Source organism: Anguilla anguilla, chromosome 2, assembly GCF_013347855.1.
Source record: "Anguilla anguilla isolate fAngAng1 chromosome 2, fAngAng1.pri, whole genome shotgun sequence".
NCBI lineage: Eukaryota > Metazoa > Chordata > Actinopteri > Anguilliformes > Anguillidae > Anguilla > Anguilla anguilla.
The window spans coordinates 14,517,122-14,539,306 of NC_049202.1; the positions used below are offsets into that span (position 1 = coordinate 14,517,122).

The 22,185-nt window shown below is 40.0% G+C and overlaps 1 protein-coding gene and 1 long non-coding RNA gene across 3 annotated transcripts in view; one reads left to right on the top strand and one right to left on the bottom strand.

Moving 5' to 3' along the window:
- The window catches only part of LOC118221821 (carbohydrate sulfotransferase 15-like), a 65,988-nt gene that overhangs the window by 29,359 nt on the left and 14,444 nt on the right, over positions 1–22,185 (bottom strand). The window contains exon 1 of one of the 2 annotated variants that reach the window (XM_035407215.1): positions 12,400–12,706. The exons of the other annotated variant lie outside the window; for it this stretch is intronic. The gene's annotated coding sequence lies outside the window, so the exon portion shown is untranslated. Of the gene's footprint in view, positions 1–12,399; positions 12,707–22,185 lie in introns of those variants that run through there. 2 annotated transcript variants of the gene reach the window in all.
- On the top strand, positions 12,759–14,034 carry LOC118221822. Its single transcript, XR_004764184.1, has 3 exons — positions 12,759–12,841; positions 12,976–13,048; positions 13,977–14,034. It is a non-coding gene; the product is annotated as an uncharacterized LOC118221822 (long non-coding RNA).

The following is a 22,185-nucleotide window of genomic DNA, read 5'->3' on the forward strand; positions in this document are numbered from 1 at the left end:
ACACACAGCACTATACAATGTGCTAAACGGTGCAATATTCAGGGCATTTGTTTATTTCTGACGGCCAAGGCCAAGTTGATTCAATGCATTGGCTCATTCAGCATATGGAAAATTTTGTATAGTCAGTAGTACTAAAAACTTTACAGCTCCAGGTTCATAATTATGCATTTATGCGGAAGGATTTGAATACATTTACAGTCAGTAAATTAATATGAACCTGATTAAAAAGAGATTCTCAGCACCAAAACATACGGGTGTAGCACAGCTGAGAAGCAGGGCCGAGTATGTGAGAATCCACTGTGTGGCATACCATTCTCCAAGAGCAATTACTTGTTCATACTAGTCGCTTGGGCCTTCATCACAGTGAGATAATGGTATCTCTTGCTGTGCAGTGTGGATGATGGGGAATGTGGATTGAAACATACAGCATGATGCGCCTCCATTACAACAGTGTCATGACCTGGATAATGCAAACTGATGCCTATCAGTTGGCTGCAGGATTTTGAAGGTGGGGAGGGGGGAGGGTGGGAGAAGCTTAAGTGACCTGATTGGCTTGGGAATCCAGAAAAAAAGTGTTATCAGAGCTTTTGGCAAGGTACCCAGGTTTTCGGGTCAATGAGCTTATCGTACTCCCTGGCACGCCATCCAGACAGCGAGGATCATGGTTCAGAGCAATCGGCCGGCCTACCTCCGTTAGATATGCATCATTTTTCTCCGCACATCAAAAGAACTTTCTTTTCCCCAAATCCCACGCATCCTAACAAAATTACCATCCTTGCATTGCATCGAAGTCTTGGCTCCTCCATCTTTCATTTTAAGATTTTAACCAATAATGCAATAACTGTCACCAGCAATGCATCGGAAGAAAACAAGAAAGTTTAACATGGCCCTGTGCTAACTGAATAAAAAAGTAACCCAAGGCCTCTTAGCAGGAGACCCAAAGTCCATGAAGTGTGTACAGTACAGCCTGTGAGCCAAGGGGTTTATCACAAACAGGACAGACAGCACAGTGCAAACAACCACACACAAAGAAAAAGTGTTTACCGCAAAGGGGATCGTCCTCGGGATCCCACCACAGGCCCCTCTCAGTTTGCCTTAGCAGCAGGAGTAACAACAGGCCCTCCCTTTATGTTTACTTAGACAGCCCAGTGATCTCAGACTGGGGATGTACACATGAGTGAGCAGCCAGTGACCCACGACCCTCCAAGAATGCGTGTGGATTAATGAAACTTATTACTGGCCAAGCCAGCGGCCGCCCTCTCTCCGTCTGAGGTTAGCGAGTCGCCGGGCGGCTAGCACAAGTCGACCTTGAAGCGCCCGAGAAGAAACCTGGCAAACCGGTCAAACCATGCTTCTGTTTTGCTTCAATGAGGGGTGGGGAAGAAAATTATTTCCTAAGCTGGAGAAGGAATGAGGAATTAATATTCAGGCAAAGTGAGTGAGTTTAAAGTACAATATTAAATCAAAGGGAATGAATTGGTCAAGCGAAGTGCCTCCGATCTTAATTACAAATAATTACTATTCACTTGCCATTGATCCACTTTCGTGCGCCACGTAAAAAGTATTCCCTACATGCAGAATTCCTGCCGCAAAAAAAAGAGTAAGGTGCTCTTGCGAGAATAAATCTCAATAATATATCCATTCCCTCGGTGTGCAGACTGCAAGTAGATTGTAGCGCAGGCAATTTAATCACAACTGTATCTGCTGGGCCAGCTTGTGACAAATGGAGCAGCAAACAGAAGTTATGACAGCGGCAGCACATTCATCTTCCCTGCTTAAACTCCCTATAATGCCGGCCTTCACCAAGGCTGCCGAGGTTTACGATCGCCACACAAAAAAATAACACGCCCCACCAGGTGGGCGGGTTCTAAACGGGTTCTAAACCACAATATGTCAAATATCGCAAGCACGGCAAAAACAAAAAAGGGCTTTTAGGGCCTACTGCAAGAGTGAACTAGCAAGAGATTGGTTGCTCATGTCTAGGTATACAGTCATTTGGGGACTTGTAGAAAAGTGAAAAGTATCTAGGAATAGTGCATTTGTAGGCCTAGATCCATTTAGTGCTTGCAACAGTGAAATATAGCTGTGGATAGATTGCTTTTGTCTTAAGCCCAGAATAATTGATGCCCTGCGAGACTGATCGCTAGCCATGGATAGATTGTCTTGACTTATTTCCCAAAAGCCTGCATAAGAGGGAAAATTGGGATGGAGCAGGGAAAGGCACCTGTGGGGATGATGTACTCTGGAAATTTTGAGCAAGCCCGGCAAACGGAGCTAGACGACGACCTTTCACCTCCGTCTGACACACAGTCATAAAGGCGCTTGCTGGTGCGCAAACAGCGGGGAGTTTTTCTCTCTGCGCGATTCAGAGGTAACAGGAAGGTGCGGAGAAATTTAGTACATATTTGCCGAGAAAAAGATCCAAGGAGTTCAACTGGAAAATGAACCAGCCTCCCTAATGCGGGCATCAAGCAGTGTGCTGAACAACCAGCACACCGTGCACATTGATCAAATGTAAGCTGATTAGATTAGACCTTAAGTGTTGAGCTATCGATGGGCAGAGTCCCCAGAGCTATCCAAATAGCACAGATTCAGGTTTTATGAAAGGGCAATGAGCAGCTAGCCAATTGCAACAATCTGTCAAGCAATTTCTATCGCAGAGCAGAAACATGAAAAATTCCCAGTCGACAGGTTTTCATTTACTCATTTCCACAAAAAGCCCAGAGGTACTGTAACGGGAAAATTAACACATCATTTCAGATGTGCAAAGACCAGGCTCCCAACAGGTTTAGGTCATGGACATACATAAAACCCACATCTGGAAGACAGATCCTGTCCCAAAGAGACACACACAGAAGCTATTGCAGTATAGCTTTCAGACTGACTGACATCTTTACAGTATATATCCTGTTCTATATATTTCCTTTAAGTAGGGACTTCCCTCTGTCTCCACAATGATAAACTATGCTGCTGCCAATATTGGCACACCATCTATTCTGAGGTACAGAATAAAGTGCACTGCTAGACAGAAGCTGTGTTACAGGGCACCACCAGTTGTGATATGCAATGAAATGGCATGGAATCACGTAGAATTAACAGCACACAACTCAGTATAAATCACACTTCAGGGCTCCACCATGGCTATTTCCAATAAACTGGCAAAAAAAACTGTTACAATTAAACTATCCCACATCCTCAAAGGAAAACAGCCTGTTACTACAAGAATCTGTAATTAAAACAATCAAATGCATTCTGTATTGGAAATTGTTTTGACAGTATCATATAAGAATTTGATTTTCATAAATTCCACTGCCAAAAAATAGCATACTGTAGGTATCACAATGCACTAATGGTGGCAAGCCCCCAAGTAATGATGCATATAACAAAATAATATTAATGGACAGCACACAAATGAATATGTTACACTGTAAGATGTATAACTTATATTATAACTGCCAAACAGTGCATATCATTGTGAATGGCAAAAAGGTTAATTCCCCCTTTGGCAATATACTTTTCCATTCTATTCAATTTGGCATTGAATTCCATCCCTTACCCCCATGAAATCTATGCAGCTGGATTGTAAATATAAAACCTGATTATAATTCAACTTCAAAGCTTCAGCATTGGCAAGGAAACTAATTAAGCCATATGCCATTTCTCATTATTCTCAATTCTGCCCATCACAGTCCAGAACTCCACTATCAACTGTTGGATGTCTTCCCCAAATTTTAAAGGTCAGCCATAATTTTTTTTTTAATTCCCCGCCCCCCCAAAACAACTCACCCCAGATGTGTTTTCCCAGTGGTGGCATCCAGATTTGGGGGGGGGGGGGGGGTTCATTTCATAAGCCTTATTACAAGTGTACCAACCCGAATCTTGGCAGAAAAACCTTGCCCAAAGTACTTCCTCGAAAATCCACCTTTTTAGCCTCCATCATGCTTGCTCTGATGGAGCGAACAGGATGTTTGGCTTGGGCGGCTAATGCTACATGGGGTCGGGTGCAGCACAGTATCCCTGAGTCTCTCCAGCAGCCCACAAGTTTATCTTCACTCCAGAGGCTCCACCAGACCACCCCCTCTCTCCCATAGTCGCTCCCAGGGAGCCAGGCTGTGTATTTTCTGCTAGCCCCCCAGAGATAAATCATCAGATACAGGTCAACGCCTGGCAGATCTCTCCATCCTCACCCCCCGAGGAATGCAGAGATATATGTTAAAGGGGTAAAAGGGGCTTCTCCATTTTTCAAATCTCTTTCTCCATCTGGAAATGAATCGTCTGTCCCATATTGCTGTAACTCTGCATTCCAATGAGTGGACGTGTACCCGGTGAAAATGATTTATTCATCGTCGCACTGTACAGGTAGATTCAGCAGTGACACAAATTTCCCTGCATGTTTAAGAGGAGAGACCTATAATGAATCACTTGGGGAGACAAGTGTATAACACCTCCTGGCTATGATGTCGTCTCTTAATCCTGTTGTCAAGTTTGATTTGATTTTCTCTGTTACTATAAATTAGGTTTTGGATCAACGCTTCAGCATCATGCACTGTATCAAGCAACCAGAACACACATTGGGCTGACTGTTTGTTTCAAGCAAATTCACAAGCCTCACCTTTTCATGCAAAGAACGCAGTTTCTTGGGATTCAACCTTTGTCGCACAATCTTTGTTGACTCACAGTTAACTTACAACAAAGCCTCAATCTCAATAATGCTGAATCCTGAAAATGCCTTAGACATGCACACAGTGCTCTGACGTGGTTACAGTGAAACACCATCCATAAAACATTTTAACTGAATTCTGCCATAGGTTTGTATCAGGAACTCCTGTTCAACTTGTTTCATATCTGACGAGGTTTATATATACCGCATATAACAGATTTACAAGGAACTTAAAGTTTAGTAGTGAACTCTTGTAGAATTTACTACACTGCCTTATGCACAGTTGCACACGTATTGTATTGCGTTCAGAATTATCCGTGAAGGAATGAGTTATGGAGCGCTGATATTATTTGTGAGTCGGCCGTTATTGACTGCAGGGAACCTCTGTGCTTGATCACTTGCGGCTCATCAATCAACGGGACAAATGGCTCTGGTGGGCTGGAGGCAAATTGCCACGAGCAGCGAGCGTGGGGGGGCCGAGCACCGTCTTGTAGGAAGAGGAGGAGCCGGCGGCAGCCCTGAGCGCTTCAGAAGGGAGATACGTGGCGAACATTAGGGATAAACACATGACAAATGCTCCTCATCAGAGACCCAATCAATCTCGCCCGTCTCCCCCCCACCCGTCATTTGGCTTGCGATCGCGTTCTAACGCCGTACGCCGCTGTCAAGGCGTTCATTCTGCCGCTAAGCGTTACTCCAGAAGCCCGGGCTCGCTGTCACACGCACAAAGCCCTTCAGTCACCCGCTTTTACGCTGCTTTCACTGAAATTACACTGGTGATAGACACTCCACACAATAGACCCCAAAGCTAAAAACCATGCATGTTTTTTTTTTTTCAATTTGAATTTGAAATAAATCTCTCTTTTTTTGTTGTTACAATAAATTACTTTTGCCATCACATTGTTCTGGCTTCTCCTCTTTACCGGCCTTCACCAGCCTCTGTCGGACACTGACCTGAAGTTACACTCCCTTCAGTAAAAACGGTGAAGTGTCACGGTGCTCGACTCCATTCTGTGCTGTGAGCGGCACCATCGTTCATACAGGAAATGGATCACGTCACGCTCTCGCTAACGAGCTGTCGCTTCAGGAAGATGTAACATTCCGCTGAGACGAATCCCTCTGTAAATGCAGGGATGCAGGGACCACACGGTCACCGGGACGGAACACTTCCATATCACAATCGGCAACAGTCCGCCGAAAGGTCAAGTAGACCCTGGTGCAAAATCTCGGCACCTGGGACAGTATCCGTGAAGAAGCTCACGACGGTAGGTTCACGACCAGCCATGCATGGATACCATAGAAAGCAGTTTCTATTTTCATGGCGCAGTCCGTGAAAATATATGTGTACTATAATATGCATGTATCTAGTTCTGGCACATTCAATAATACACATACAGTAAGGTACACATAGTAAATCCAAATTATGGCTTGTTTTGGCATAGTGCCTAAAATGCAGAAGTCTCAAGGCGCTTTACAGTTAGGATGCAGTCCCCCTCGCTGTAATACACGCAGAAATACCCCCTCAAGTAATAGACTGCAGACATTTTGCACAGGCCACCACGCATCGGTTACCGTGAAGAGAAAAGAATGTAAATATCCACTTAGAGTTTGGTCTGAGTTTACAGCCAGACTGACAGAATCAGTCACATAACAGGTGTTGTGCTAGGAACATCATGGGTTTTTTAGGCTATAATCACAAACCTGCCTTGCAATGTGAACAGAGGTAAGATTCATTACAGCTTGGGGAATAGTGGGCTAACCTTTCTCCCGTGACTGTCTCATTTATAATGCCTTAAGCAGCTGAGTTTAGTATTTTCAAAGGTCCCTGCTTTTTCTTGAATAACCCAGTGATGTTTTCAGCCAACTTGGAAGCAAGAAGTTGTCATTTGATCCTCTATATATACAGTAAATATCATATATCATACACACCTGTTAGACTGTTGCAAATAGCTTGTTTACAGGCTATAGTCCGTCAACATTATGAAATACTGCTGCTATACAAAATCATCTGCCTTCTAATGATTCACTCAAACATTTCTTGTCCTTTTTTCCATCCAGTAAATATGTTCACGTCATTCTTGTACAATTCCTTTTGAACATTACAAAGAGCCAAACAGAAAGCTTCATATTTATACAGAATGACAAACTGTCACAAATCCACTGTTTCATCGGATGATCTGCATTTGTTTCCCCAATGCATTTTGACAATACATCATACACCTATTCTTATCACAATTCTGAGGTGTTTGCATCTCACTGACAGGGAATGTACCTAGAAAGTTCAACAAGAACAGAATTATGAAGAGATCTATCTACTCTGCCTGAGATCAAAACAAGTTTTCACTTAATTTGCAAATACCACATGTCTGGAGTTTCCCCCCTGTGTGGTATCATCATCTTGGGCAGTCTGGTCTCCACAGAGATTAAAAGCCAGAAGATGGAACTCAGAATGGTTTGCGCTCCAGGCAAAACTAATACCGAGCAGAAGCCATTGAAAATCCTCTAAGGGCCTCAATATTGCTCTGCATTTTCCTCCCTTATAAAATATGGAGCCTTGGGAAAATAAAAAAGATTAGGGTCGAAATTAAAAGTGAGCAGGCATATTTGTCCAAGCTGCAATAGGAGAGCAGGGGGAGTGGGACACGTTATGTCTCTGGTACCGGGAACGGACATAAATCTGAAGAACGGGTCTGGGATTCTACAGCTGCTCTGAGAAAAGCAAGTTTGTCCCAGGAGAGACACGACAAGTGAATAGCCCTCTGCCCCTCTACCCCCTCCTTTGTCTGCGACTAGGTCTCCATGTATTTACTGGAAAGCCAAATGGGGGAAATGCAGAGAGGGAGTTTGGCAGCCAGGAACCAGGATAACGTGGTGCAACACAATGGCTTTAAGTGGTTTATATTTCAAACCAAAGCAGACTGGGCAATACTTTCACAACTATGCCATGGAAGGAGCATTTATTTCTACATAATGTTAATATTTAGGTTTGGAAAGATCTTGGTGCTCTGAACAAAGCACAAGTTCTCATGAACTATTCCCCCTGCGTTTCAAATATGGCCTTAACGTAGGCTGCAAGAGAATGCCACGCATGTGAGCTCAGCCAGTTCCAAATTAAAAAATGTTTCCTCAACAAAAACGCAGGATTTGTGACACTGAGCTTGCCGACCAGCTGATGCCTTCCTCCAGAGGTCTATCAGCCTCTCCGAGATCAATCTTTAGTTTCCTTGTTTATTCCTGAGATCTCTAGGGATTAACACAATCTGAAAACAAGTCGTCATCAGACCAAATTTAGGCTGAAATTCATGCTAACTCACAACTGCAATGGCAAGTGAGAAGAATGGACAAAAGTAGCCTTAAATTAGCCTTATCAAAACTAACTCACATTCAAAATGGCTGCACAAAGCCATCTGAACAGTGTCATTTCAAAACTTGCAATTAACAAAACTGGAGTCCCTTAATTTACCATTATAAAATAGCACTTAAGAGTATGAAATGGAAATACAAGAGGAACTTTGACCAAAGAGCATCCCATTAAATTTTACTTGACCTCATGACACAAACTTGTAAAGCCATATGAAAGATTGTGATTTTTAATGAGCAGCGACCAAGTAATTAACTGAGCCTCTGCTAATATGTATCACATGTGCTAATTTGTATGAGGCTACATTCTTTCCACTTTTCATTATGGGATGGCAATAAAAAAACACCTATTTAAAAAGAGGAATCTAAGAGTAATGGAAAATACAAACCTTGTTTTGTAAAAATAAAATACAGCAGTATTTTACTGTGGTGTCTTTTCAGTTGTCTTAGCCAGTTTCTATCAAACAAGAAAATTAACATGTTCAGTCGCTTCATATTTATTCGCTTCATTTATTCATCAGAGAATTCTTAATTTGTTGTGAACAGCAACTTGTGATTAAAGAAAGTGAATGATTGCATGTTCCACTTTAATGACCGATTATAGCATGAATAAACTATTTTGGTTTAACATGCATTGTATGCATAAAAACAGCTTAGCAACAGGATGTTAATATTCTACCAAAAGTATAGCCAGTCACAAGACTGTGGTGAGGTGAAACTGTTATTAATGGCATCGGCAAATGCATATATTATGAATTCAATGTGTGCAGAAAGATGTCTTTAATAAACAGATCATTGAATTTGAGAAACATCATGCTTATTTGTCATCAAGCCTTTCCCTTCATTAGTATGTGTACTATGGACTTACATGACATTAAGGAAGGCCATTAAATTGTGATAAAAGAATGCAAAGAATCATTTTACCCCATTTGAGGAGATATACTAGACCACATTTTAAGGATGTTTATACACAAAGGAAAGCAGTGACCTTTTCCCTTTGTCAAAGGTACATGTAGCATCCATAGGGACTTCACCCCTTTTCCTTCCAGACTCGTTCACTTAATAGCATACTGAAGCTATCAATGGACGTTTCCATTGTTCTTGGTGCTTACTGACCTTATCTAACACGTAAACATGCACGTACACACACACACACACACACGAGTACACACACACATACGCACGCACACACAGAAAGAGAGACGGAGCAAGAGAGAGGATAAACTCTTCAAAGCACCCTTAGATCTACTGAAATAGGCACAGACACTATGCCAGTGAAAAAATGTGTGCTAGTGAAACACAGCTAACTGTTTATGAATTTATTTGTAAATGTAGAAACCCTTTTTGAAGCCCTGTTCAAAAATCAAAACTACATGCCTGGTCGAAGAAATAGGAGCGTGTTCTTTAAGTCTTAGTCTTAATGTCCATCCCACTCACTGCAGAATAATGCACTTAACTACACTGCTTGCGCTGTACAGGAGAAAATAACACTATTTTATCACCTCGCCCACACAACATTGTTCTCAGATTTTTTTTTTTTTTTAACATTTTAATTAACAGGCACAGAATAAGAACACGTGGGAAGGAGAGAAAAAACAGAGCAGGTTTCTGCACCTTACAATGTGTATCACTTGCTGAACCTTTCAATATGTGTCTTGAATGGAATCTGTAAAATGTTGAAATCTGCACATTTAGTTGAGGATGCAGACACTTCTAATCCAGAATATGTGTGAGAGATCCTTCTGCCAAAAAAGCTCACCTACTTTGTGAATTGTACCACCATTTCTCCTTTCTGAAAACCCATGTCTAGACAGCAAATGCTCCTCTGCGATCACATGCGCTGATTGGCCTTCTTTCCTTGACTTTTTCAAAGACAAAGGTTAATCATTTACCACCCATTTTATAATATAATGCCCCCCCCCCCCCCCCCCCCCCCATTCAAAAAGCAAAGCAATCACATTTCAATGCAGACAAATGTCTCTGTCATTGACAACACCAAAGTAAGTTCTTGCATAAGGAAAACTGAAAAAAGCAAGTGTCTTGTAGGAACATTTGTGCATCACCGTTCATGATTTTCTGTGGAATCATTTGACTAAGCTTCTCCAGGATCAATCTGGAGAGTTCTGGAAAAAACTGTTCTATCTGAATACAGAAGTGTGATGATAATAAACAATCCATTTCATATGCAGGTCGTGCCCTGCTGTTTCAATGTCAGAGGAGTTATGACTTTTGGCCCTACATAAAGCCACTGTAATTTGAAGGGACCAATCAATTAAGCAAAAAATGAATAAATAAATAATTAAATAAATAAGTGCTGTATGTTGATTGATTTAAACATGCTTTGAAATTATAAGAATTTATTCTGGTGAATTAAGTAGTGAATTAATTTCCAGTTTTTGGATAATTAGCTGGTAGTGTACTGCCAAAGATAAGAATCCAGGAGATTGCAGGTTTTAATCCCAGGGAAAACTACCACATTATGTGAAGCACATGAGAGCCACTTACATCCATGTTCAGCTATGAAAACCTGATAATATACAAAATGCAAGATACTGAAGCTAAACAGGAAACACAAAACAGCCAGTGCTTATTATTAATATAATGTATTCAGCCACATGGTAGATATACAATTCTGAATATTCAATGGGGGCAGTACTCTCTATGCAGTTTTTTTTCTTTTTTGTTTCTTTAATCAAGCTGTCATTTATATCTGAAAAGAAGTGTCATGCTGTGTAGCAGATGGATTTTGTGCGTGTGTGTGCGTGTGTGCGTGTGTGTGTCTGTGTGTGTCTATGTGTGTGAGTGTGTGTGTGCTTTTACTGATAAATCCATGTAAGTGTGTAGTCTTACATTGCTGTTGTGATGAAAAATAATTTAATGAAATGCAATGTCTCCACAGGAGGTCAGGTAGAGGAAACTCCAAGGACAACAACACATCACCTCAATGTAGGACAAATCCAAAATGTAAAAATCAGCAACAGTAAATAGTGGATGTACTAGCTACTTTAGAAGAATAGCAATATCCTTGTAAACTACATATTTGGAATTTGTTCTGAATTAGTTATACAACTGAAAAGAGACTCAATATTGACATAAGAGAAGAACCAATATTGTGGCTCTAACACATGCACTGTGTTCTTCTCCACACTCATTCTCATCATCTGCAGCAGTAAACTAAATAAAGATCTGGAGCACAGAGAAAATTGTAATCTGGCGTCAAAAACTCAGACAAAGGCATTTGTACTCCAGGGTGTAACAAGCACTCCTTCACATACAGTCCATTCATCATCCAAGGTGCAAGGATGATCGGCAAAAAGGAAATATGCCGCAAAAAGCAAACTAAATATTTGAATAAGAAAAATGAGGTGCGCTGTTTTATAAATGTTCCCATTTAATCTGAAAATTGAGAACATTTCTGCCAATAAATTATGTTATACTGTTTTAAATGCATTTGAAAACCATGCGCACGACTCACAGCTGCGCATGGCTGTACAGTAATGCCACAGTGGATCCCTCCACACAACAGCAAGTGGGCGAAACCCTCACGCGTTCAGAAGTAGGTGGGAAGTTATCATAGTTTATCACATTAATACAGTATTGTCAGCGTACACGGACTCTGTTTTATAAATGTTCCCTAAACCAGTTAAGCTTGGCAAAGCCACAGAAAATTAATGGCAATTCCATGATTACTACGTGGTATCTTTTGTTTTCAAGGCAACCACTTGTGAAATTGCGAGTAGACAATAGAATCGTTTTCAGCGAGCACACATGGTTCGTTGAGACCATTTTTTGTACTGCCAGTGCTACTGGTAACTTGCGTCTTCATTAGATGATATATAAAATAATGTTTTCTGCTGTTTTAAATGTGTTCTTGGTACGGAAGTAATTTGACAATGTAGCCTACCTTGGTTACAAATAAAGCGCACGTGTAGCCTACTAGCTCGTTCACTTCATTTAGAGAATTCCTGAGAAACTGCATAGATTTAGAGTTTAGCGTTCGAGTATAAAGATATCTGAATACATAGGAAGTCTTTCATCCGGCACCAGACGCTCGCAGTGAAAGAGCCGTTATGTACTACCCCGTCTGCTTAACATGAATGAAAAGCGAATGGAAGTGTTATAGGACACCAGGATGCAACGGGGATCACGCAACTATCCATGTTGCGATACATAAAGATTAGAACGAGTGTAAGCTATTGTCCAACAAAATGCTGCACTAAACCGCGGACAAAAACTGAACTTAAAACAATGACAGCAGGAGGTAACCGGCTCTTCAATCGCTTTGAATTACATTGTCTCAAGTAGATCTCGAAATGAGCTCATATGTACCGTGCAGATAAACATTTTAATTTTAAAAAGATTTCAAAAACGTAGCCTACCATGAGTGTGGACAGTTTACTCTGTGAGTTCCAAGCTTTTTTTCAGTTCGGCAACGCTTTAACAAGTTCCTTCATGAACATGTTTAATCCCCATACCGCTTAAACAAAAGAAATAAATAATAGCGCTTGAAGATCCTTGTCCTTTCGCTTACTTGCAGTGGGTTCTGAGTTATACATTTAATGTGTAGGTGTGAGTCCGTCTGAATGTCTTTGCAGATCGCACCGTTTCCATCCTTCTGAGTAGGTGTTTCTGAATGTATACTGCTTTCTCTCCCACAGAGTGATTTTCAGAGCTGCAGTCACATAGTCGAAGGGGGGTAGCTTGTGGGGGAGGGGGCGGGGATAAAGAGGGGTAAAACGACTGGACAGCTGCACGCCCCGGACCCCACTCTTTGCCCACGTCCTCCCTTACAATCTCAAACCCGAGTGTCTACAGCAATGGGTAATGAATATATGCCGGCTTTGTAAAAATAAAAAAAATTTAAAAACTTGCCTTTGAACGATTGCAACTTTGCCATCATCCTAGTATTCGAATTGTGATTATTCGTACTACAGTATGTTTAATTTTGTCATTAGGTAGGCGACATATCACAAAAATCATTGGACCGGATAACATGCGTGGCAGGTGGTGGTAATACTACTACTACTGGTACGTCTGCCAAATACATGTAATGTACTCCTATTACTACTACAACTAATACAACTACTACTAGTAGTACTAGTACTACTACCACTAATAACAAGAATAATAATAATAATAAACAGATTACTTATTATTATTATTATTATTATTATTATTGTAGTTGTAGTAGCAGTAGCATACGCTATGCATGTGCTTCCGCAAGATAGTGTTTATGTGCTCATCTCAGATGGATTTGACTGTCAATGTCAATGCTATTGTCATTTTTCAGACTGGTAGATAAAATCAAATGTGAAGAAGAATTCAGAATTCAGTACACAGCTACATGCCAGCTTCTGTGACATACTGATCTGGTGTAGCTCAGCCAACTATGTTTGCCATTGAGACTCTCCTGATCACAGTGCTAATAATAGCAGGTTTTATTCTTTACGAGTTGGCCTTTCATACAGACATCCTGATTAGAAGACATGGTGTGAGGATTACATGTATTGTAATTTCTAGGTGTGAAATAAGATTGTACGTCAAATCTAGAATGCTGTTAAAAATGTCAGATAGAAAACCTACTTTTTTGGATTAGCCGTCAATTTAGCACACATTCTGTAGATTTTTTTATTTTTTTATTTGTTCTGATAAATCTTGGATTGGTTTAAACTTCTGAGTGTCTATGTGCCCCCAGGGCTTCTCTTACTCCTTCTATTAGATTTTTGAGATGTTTAAAGCTGGTGATGCAGATAGAATTGCTATTTGGATAGATTAAAAATGGCTATTTGGATAAACATTCCTGTAAAGAAAATGTATTTAGTTTTCAACCTGCACTGTGTTCAGTTATTTCATAAAAGTAACTGTGGCTACTGATCCATAAATAAATGAACCTAGATGGCTGAGGTTTCACAACTGCATCATAATCTGTTTATATCGAATCCCTTTTTGATTTTAGGACTACAATAGATCAAACAACCATGGATTCACACTTGTTTCTGGTTCAAAAGGCTAAGGTAATATTTTACATCAAAATAGTCTTGATGAAGTTGTCTAACAAAAAGAAGAAAAAAGTTAATTATTGCTGACTCATAGTTTGGAACAATGAGCAGTCACATCAACTGTGACATCATGGTCTCAGGTGAAAATTAGGTTCTCTTAGCTAAGCTGTGCTATAACTGTGACTGTAGCCAAAACCTTTTTTCCCTGGCAGGTTAGAGGGTTTATTATATGCACAAATGAACATCTATCTATTCATTATCTACACCCGCTTATTCATGGTCAGGGTCATGGGTGGTCCTGGAGCCTATCCCAGCATGCATTGGGCAAGAGGCAGGAATACACCCTTGACAGGTCACCAATCTAGCACACACACCATTCACTCACACACTCATCCCTATGGACAATTTATTTGGATTTTTTCTTATTCATGCCACCCACACATACAAATAATTATGCCTTTCTTTCATTAAAGAAAAATGGTATCACCCTCAGCATCTATAGTTTTCAAGTTTATCAACCTTTTATCTCCATCTCATTGCACTTAATGAAATTAAAACAAAGGAATATTTACTTGTGAAGACACATGATCTATCAGGGCTAAAACATGGAGTCCAATAAAGTTCTGTCCTTGGGTATCTGCTTCTCTTTCTAAACATGCTACTCCTTTGAAATGTTATATAGGTAATATTACCATATAAGTAGGAACATAAATGTTTACTATTCCAGTATAATATTAGCAATAGGCTCAATAATGTACTAAGAATGTGAAATCTTTGCTTTGTCTCATTGCCTGGCGGGAGAGATTATACTTCTTCCTTTCTCCAATTAGTAAAAAATGTTCCACCAAGAATCAAGATATCATTATCACTTACAGCCAGTTCGAGTCCTTTGTCACTGGTCCCCTATTAAACACCAAGTGTACAAGATTTGGCCTCTTACTTACAAAGGTGTGAAAGGTTTCAGTCCGTCATGCCGAGCAAGCTTATTATCCCACATTATCCTTCTGGTCCTTCCAGTTATAGTTTTGTGTCTGTCTGTTCATCCCCCACATTTATATGTGAGCTGCATTTCACCTTGGTATGGACGGAATGTGATAATGTAGTGCTACAGTATAACACCACTTCATCAAATAACCACTAAAAGTCAAATACTTACTGTAAACAGTTTGGGCCTGAAGTATCCATCCTGTGACGTTCTTCTATCACACAAGCCCTGTTATCAAAGTTATCTTGATCTCAGGTCAGCTCCCACACCTACTCTTGTCCTTGGGTTACACAAGGCAGTTCAACTACTGGTCAGTGTTTAAGCTGTGTTCTACCCCCGGTATCAAGGATATATACTTTTTTTTTTCAGCAGTTGATTTTAAACTTAATGAACACATTTTATTAAAGACAGTGAAAGTTTAACTTGAAGTTTAATTTTGGTTGTGATTAGTAGATTCTAGTGAATTCTCTGCTTTTTGCCCTCAGTAATGAGTTTTTGTTGTTGCTTGTCATCCTCTGAAGCTAAATTGTACACAAACATGCTGTACATATTTCATTTCGCTGAACAAAATTATAAAGGGCTTTAGTATTCTTACCTGAACCAGACCAGAAGTTTCCATAGTTTGAACACAGCTCACTATAATATATCATATTACACATTCAAGTTTTCTCATAACGCACCACTGATCTTCAGTGAGCACTGTTACATGCTCTGTCACAAATCCTTAGTTAAGTAATATGTTAAATTTAATTTGATCCAATTTAAATTTAGTTGATTCATTTAAAGGATTGCATGCCTATTGTCTCTAATATCACAAATTCAAAACACTTCACAGAGAATGGAGAAGATTTACCTCAACTACTATTGATTGTTTGATAGTTGGTTATTTACATTATGGTAGTGGTGGGGACTGATTAACCTATTTATGTATTTTATGAAGTTAAATTATGAATAAGCACATAGGCATTATAAAAAATCACATAGGCATTACAAGGCAGAATTTTTTTGTGGAGGATGTGTTTCTGGAAATATAAGATGAGAAACAGTATATATATATATATATATGTGTGTGTGTGTGTGTGTGTGTGTGTGTGTGTGTGTGTGTGTGCGCGAGTTTGCATGTTCTCCCCGTGTCCGCATGGGTTTCCTCCAGGTACTGCAGTTTCCTCCCACAGTCCAAAGACATGCAGGTAGGCTAATTGGAGACTCTAAATTGCCCGTAGGTATGAGTGTGTGAGTGAATGTGCCCTGCAAAGATTGGCAGCCTGTCCAGGGTGTATTCCTGCCTCTCGCCCAATGCAGGTTGGGATAGGCTCCAGCACCCCCCGTGACCCTGCTCAGGATAAGCGGGTATAGATAATAGATGGATATGTGTGTATGTGCGTGTGTTTGCGTGTGTGTGTGTCAGTGATTCTCTTTGTAGTTGGGAGGTAGCTATATTTATTTCCAGTTGCAAAATGTATTACACCCAAGAGAGATAATGTCAACAGAGGATTAAAATGCAAAAACCAGAGCACAGAGCCTTTGGAACATTGTCCAACCCCTGTGTGCATATGCATGAATTAAAGCAAAGTGCTCTGTACATAGGCAAAAGAAAAGCTGGTATTTCAGCCTTGAAATGACTCTATTAATATGTGTCTCCAACAAAGGATTTTTTCTATACAGTCACATAAGAGAATCAAGTCAAGACCCACGCAGGGTGAGAAATAATTCATCTTCATTGTGACCTTCTTCATCTCTTTCTTTAACTTCTTCACTATCCTTCTCATCTTCTCTGGGCAAATAAAGAACTGGCAATCAAGGAATTCTAAAAATGCTGTAGAATTGTTGCCCCGGGTGACAAGGAGTGAGACTGCAATGTATGAAACAGCTTTCAGCAGCTACGGGTACATTAAAACCTCACTGAGTGTCTGTACTGTAACATGTTTGGGTTATAGACAGTTTCTGTTTTCACATTTAGCACATACTTGAAATGTTTACATCCGTCAGTGGTGGGATAGCAGTAATGACTGATGCTGCATGAGGGAGAAAGTCTAGAGAAGTCACAGGTGTTGAAAGGTGTTATTTCAGTTATCGCTTTCCTAAGAGTGGCACAGCATGTATGAGGTATGCTTGTTGTTTACAGGGCTATTTAGCAAAGTGCTGGTAGAGAAGCACATGATGAATGGTGTCTTGTTGCTGAATGCAATGTCCAAATCTGTGAATGAACAAAGATTGGTTTTCAAAACATTGGAAAGATGGTTTTATTTTAAGCTGTACGGCATTTGGCATTAGGTCAGAATAGTGTTCACTGTGTGAACTGAACTGTGTTCTTGGCTAGAAATAGCTGTACGAAATGAGTATTGTACCTTATTGAACCTGTGTTTTGTAGTTGTCCATGACCATGAAATGCACTTTTGTACGTCACTTTGGATAAAAGCCTCTGCTGAATAAATAAATGTAATTTGCAACAATGAGTCTGCAGTACACAACCACGAGTTGTGTGACACATCCTTTCATGATACAAAGATGTCAGGGAGAAAATTTGCCGGACCGGTTGTCCTAACATCTGTCAGATCTGTCATCGGCGAAATAACAAGCTCACTGGCAAGCTGGCGTCCCTGCCACCGTGAGCCGACTGGCGCTACCGAGCGCCCGCATGCCTCCCGCCACATGGAACACCAAGCTGTCTGGAAGGCCTCTATCTGGAAAGGAAATCTAGCACATCTTGATAAGGGACCCGCAGGAACAAGCGCGGTAATTAATCCAGACAGCAAACAGGCAGTCCAGTAAAAAATAAATCAATGATCGGCCTCAGTAAACCTGCCTTTGTGACATTCAGCAGCGAGCGATCCATTTCAGGTTATCGTAAAATATGTCTGCCCACGCGTGCGTGTATCTCTTTCAACCTTTTCTCGCTCGCAAATTTACATACAGCCCCGATTATGTGAGTAATAAATCAATTTAAGTATGGAACAGACTTTATCTGCATTCACTGTGACTGAAATGCAACAGAAAGAGCACTTTATTTCTTAAATAAAAATTTCTTAACATTTTTACAATTTTGTAAATGTGAAACGGTTAAAAAATACAACAAATTTCACTGACTTAACCATTCAGTATTACAGGGTTCCTCATAGTTTTATTTTGTGCCAGCCATATTATTATATGGTTCTCATATTTAAACTAGGACTGTTGCATTTGAATATTTCTGACGATTGTGATACTTATGGTCATATTTATTATGCTTAAGGACTTCAAATCCATTTTATATTAGTATGTTAAAATATCACTAGTGCCAAATAAAGTATTTACTTATTTGACTTGCATTTGGGATGAATGGGATTTAATAACTGTTGAGAAATGGTTCAGATATGTGAGTCTTTTGCTCTATGACTCATGTATCTGGTTTATGAGCCAGATGGCTCACAGACAGTCAGCCTGATACAGGGGGTCTGGTTTGGTCTTTCCCCTTCACAGTTGCAATATCCATGGAAACATTACCCCACCAAAAATACTGGGTTACATGATTCAGCTATTTATAGTATAGCATTTTGCATTGTTTCCCAAAGTGACATCATAGTTTTCTTTTCTCGTAGCTACCGTGATTCAACTGATGTGAATTAGATTTGACATGACTTGTCTGATCTTTATAGTGGAGTACTTTATATTACTTCAATTACATACTATTTTAACTTTATATAAACTGAGAATTTAAGTAATTGTTTCATCGCTGCAATTGAATTATTATTGGTCCTTCTCTCACAACATAGTTTAAAAGTGTATCATGGCAAATAAATCTCTCTCTCTCTCTCTTTCTTGCTCTCTCTCTCTCTCTGTCTCACTCTCTATTTCTCTCTCTGTGTCTCTCTATGCAGATTTATTTTCTCTATCAGCAGGATGTATGAGTATTAAACCCTTTTTAAAATGCAGCAGTGTTCAGTGTGCTCTGTTGGCTTGGCAGCCAGACAAAGATCATGTGATTGTTTTTTTTTTCTTAGTGGTATTTGATTGTATCAGTCAGTTCTAATCTGGATAAGGATATTTTATGGCTCTAACCCATAATGCCAAAATCAAAGAGTAGCTGGATGTAATTTGTCAAACTGCCGCTTGGAATGTAATTCAGTCATGTCACATTCACTCTTATAATCCGTACCATACATTTCTGTTCCGCTTGTGGCTATAAGGGTTTAATCTTGAAATCAGACAAGTTTGAGTGCTACAACTAATAATACAGATCACAACACATCTCTAGTTCCTCGAGCCTTCCCGTTTGTGAACTAAATCGTCCCCAGTGATCTAATCTACCATCTTTTTCCCCAGCAGGGACAGTTTTCCCTGGGAACTGTCACCTACAAAAAAAGAAAGAAAATTTGAGATGCTCAGACAAGGACTTTGGGATCCCAAAGCTCCATTGAGGAGTGAATTTCTTCTCATCCCGACAGGGATTCTGCCAAGGTGGAGAGTCAATATTGGCCCTAAAGGTGGAAAATCCTGCCAGGTCCTCGTCCTATTTCTGGAATTTTCCGCCAGTTTTTCCTTCCTTCCATTAGTTTACCCAACATTTCCTTTCTTTTTTAAAAATCTAAATTATCATCCACCCACAGCTGGATTAAGTAAATTTTAAATATAAACATCAGTTATTTGCCACTGAACCACATAAAAAAGGACCAAATATATCCCTTAATGATTCTAGTCATGTTGAAAGGAATAATAAATGCAAAAATATTCACTTTTGTCAATAGATGCACAGAGGTTAATATTGTACAGGCATTTAACAGATCCCTGAGAAACTAACCTTTCTCTCCATCACGTTGCGATGGACCAACAGAGGTCGTAAACACACACGTACACGCACACACACACACACACACACACACACACACACACACACACTATTATTGCTTTCACTGCATTAATATAATCCCTATATCAAAATAAGTAATGGGTGAGAAACTATTTCTTGTAGACCAGTATCTTCACTGTGATTAACAAAGATCAGTTATCCCATGTCCTCTACAGGGATAATCAATATGCATAAATAACATTTGTGAATAGATAGGCCTGGGGTCACTGCGGTGTTGTATTTTAAAAAATGACGAGATGGAACATGTGCGACCAGACACAGAAAAATAAAATATGGAGAATGTAATCTTCCCTGGTCTTGCTTTCAGTATTGGACACAGTTACGGCTATAATGGCTGTTTGTGATGTGTCAGAGAGGAGGTAGATGGTCCCATTGGAACACCAATGGAACAGAGGAGGGAACCAGACAGGATCTGCCCCATTATCAAGGAATTGGTGTCAGAGCAGCCTCCTGGGAAAGCTAAGAACAGGCGCTCTCTGTAGTCTATCATGGCACATCAAGCTTTTATGCAGTATCTATCTCTCTCTCTCTCTCTCACTCTCTCTCTCTCCCATCCCCTCCCCCCTTTGGCAGCATCACACACAATGCTTTTTCCATCTCCAACCAAAAACAGCTCCAGTGAAGGTTAAACAAAGGAAACATTTCCCTGTGTAGTCACGTGATCTAAGCATCCAATCAGATAATTCCACTATTATGGGAACTTCACAGAAGGGCTGATGCTTATCCTAGAATGGGGGCTGAATGTTTAATATAAGAAGAGAGTGAGTGCATGTATGTGAACCATGCTGCTCATCGTATTGTACTTTAAGTGACAGTCACCTCAAGGATGGATTCTTCTCTGTTTGGCCTTTCATCTGCTCTGTATAGGCCCTGCCATCATTACCACTCACAGAGTTTATTTTCAGTCAAGCAGAAGTTTATCCGCTTGTGCAATTACAAAAATATCACTGCACGTGTGAATCTGTTCCGCGCTTTCTACAGGAGCAGTGTAGATGCAGAAATGAGCTTTTTCAAGGTTGCCTCTGGGTTTTCTCGGAGTGCTGGTAAATACAGTGCATGACCTTGTTATTATCATTTGCCAAACTAGGGTGCTGAGATTCATTTCATTTCTTGAGAAAGTCGATAATCAAATTTTCAATAGAAATCCTGGGAAAGTACATGATTGAATGTGCTAGCTATTCTCCACAAAGGGTATTTCCATGGCTTGGTTGGTCAGTTTGATAGCATATGACTCCCACTTTACATCTGTTTTCAGTTTCATGGTGCTAGTCAGGCTGTCTTGTAATGTGCAAGAGAGAACGAGTGGATCTTGGCATTCAATCAGCTATCTGGCTAGTTTTCATGGGCAGATAATGTGTATAGAGTTACCTTCACAATGAAAGCTTTCCACACGCATGCGTAGAGTCGGTGCCCCTGAGTGGTTTCCTTGGAAACAGAAGGACTTTCTCACATTGGTACCAACACATATTGTTGAAAGACTGACTGATACACAGTTTAGTGCGTCCAACGTCCTTGGGTTTGTTGTTTAGCGTTTTTTTTTTCACATGTGGCTTAATGAATGGAAAAGACATGAGTTTGTGCTTGAGTTTCTGTGGCAGTGAATATTTCTGAACAGAGAACATGACTGCGTAAACCACTGGATGCTTTTTTATAGATGACCACATACAATACTTTGTTCTTAGTGGTGGAAAGAGTAAACTAAACATTGCCTTGATAGAAAACAAGACCTTGTGCTCAAAGTCAGTTAACTTGATTATTAGGAAAGTTGTATGTTATGCATAGAATCTCTCACAATGATGGCTGACTGTGCTACCTATTAATATATTTTTGTCTTTTCCCAATGCAGCCATTGCAGAAAGCTTTATCGATTCCCCTTACTAGAAGTATGGAATAATTAGGATCCAATAAAAAGGTGAAAGCTTACACCTCATGATTCTGATTGGCATGGCTAAAAGCTGACTGCCAATGTTATTTATTTATTTCTTTGTTTTGTTCATGTATATAATACTTGCCTTGTAAAGAGAAAGAATCATGTCAAAAAAGAATTAATGAAAGAATTTGGTGTTACCTTTCTTGTATTGATAGGATAAGTCAATGAATAAAATGTGGCACAAAAAGAAATGGGACAAAAAAAAACATTTATGAAGAACTTCAAAAGGCTGTACACAAAAAATACTGATGATATAAAAAAGCACACAGCAGTGTATGCAGTTCATTTAAACCTGGTGAAGATATCAACATAAATTAGATTGGGGACTCTCAGGAGTTATTTTTATTTATTTTACCCAATGGAAAAATGGATGTTAACGCATGTTAACTCCAAAATGAATCAAAG